We start from the raw sequence: 1,256 nt of genomic DNA, 5'->3' as shown, positions 1-1,256 counted from the left end.
TCTCCTCTCTCCACAGAGCCGCAGACATGGGAGGGCGTGTGGGCAATCACGGGTCCATCCTGGCTGGGGAGGCAGTGGCAGGTGCGGGGCACGGGCATGGGCACGGGCACGCCAGGAGACCAGAGCACGGCGTGGCTTCCCTGAGGAAACGTTCCTCTGTGCTGTGCGGTGCAGCCGGGGCCCCGGGGACAGCAGGCCAAGGGTATGACGTAGCCACTGGGGAAAGCCCCCGGCGACGTGGCACCCACCTGCGGGGACCTGGAGGAGGGTTGGTTGGTTCTTTATCCTCAAAGTCACTCTTATTTTGTTTTGATTTGTTTTAGTTTGGGGGATTTTGCTTTATTTTGGTCTGGGAAAACGGAAAATCAGGTCCTTCAAGGCTCTAGAGGAAAATGCACTGCCTCCACCAGCACGCCTCCGTCAGCAGGGACATGAGGGAAAGGGTCCCCGCGGATATTCGGGCTCGGGCTGCTTCCTCCAGGGGTGGTGCCGGGGCCCGGAGCACGGAGTTCCCTGCGCTGAGGGGCCGGGGGCAGTGAGGCCCTGGGGACAGTGACCAGTCCTCGAGGGGAGGGCCGGGGAGGAGGCCAGGAGCGCATGACCCTGGGGGACTGGAGTGGCCTGGGAGCCGAGTTCTGGAGACTCACGGGGCTGCGTGGGGCCGCAGGAGATCGGAGTCGGGAGTGGGAGGAAGTCCCAGCCTCGGTCTCCCGGGACTGACCTGGCAGCAGCACCCGCACGCCCCACAGACTGAGGACGCTGGACTTTTACCGTTTCTTTACTCTTCACTGTTCATGTTGTGTTTACACTGAGGAGAAGAGGCGGTGCCCTCCTCCCGGGGCTGTCTGTACCGAGTTGCCATGTGACCAGCGAAAGCTGCATTCAATAAACGGAAGTTCAGACTGTTCCCTCCCTCCGCCGCCCTCTCCTTTGGTACTAGGGGCGGAGCCCTGCGCGCTGAGCCACGCCCCAGCCCTTTTGTCTGTTTTTTATTTTGAGGCAAGTTCTCACTACACCGCGCAGACTGAGCTCCAGCTTCCAGTTCTCCTGCCTCAGCCTCCCCGAGTGCTGGGATGACAGGCGTGCAGCCCTGCCCCCTCACCGGAAGCTGCCGACCTCTTTCAGCAAGGGCACCTTCGGAACCCAAAGCAGCACCGCGGCACTTTCCAGTCTCCTGGGTGACGCTCCTCCTCCTTTGAACCCTAACATTTCCGCTCCTTGCCTGAGGCCTCATCTTGCTTTATCCTCTAACCCTC

General features: G+C 61.7%; 1 protein-coding gene across 1 annotated transcript in view; it reads left to right on the top strand.

Annotated features, from left to right (window-relative positions):
* The window catches only part of Large (like-glycosyltransferase), a gene marked incomplete in the record, with an annotated part of 333,637 nt that extends 332,729 nt beyond the window's left edge, over positions 1 to 908 (top strand). Inside the window, 1 exon segment of the mRNA XM_005374653.2 lies at positions 1 to 908.
* Positions 909 to 1,256: the final 348 nt, after the last annotated feature.

Source organism: Chinchilla lanigera, unplaced genomic scaffold (genome assembly GCF_000276665.1).
Source record: "Chinchilla lanigera isolate Chin_1 unplaced genomic scaffold, ChiLan1.0 scaffold00004, whole genome shotgun sequence".
Lineage (NCBI taxonomy): Eukaryota > Metazoa > Chordata > Mammalia > Rodentia > Chinchillidae > Chinchilla > Chinchilla lanigera.
Note: the sequence above shows the minus strand (reverse complement) of the source record. Positions and strands in the feature narration are given on the sequence as shown.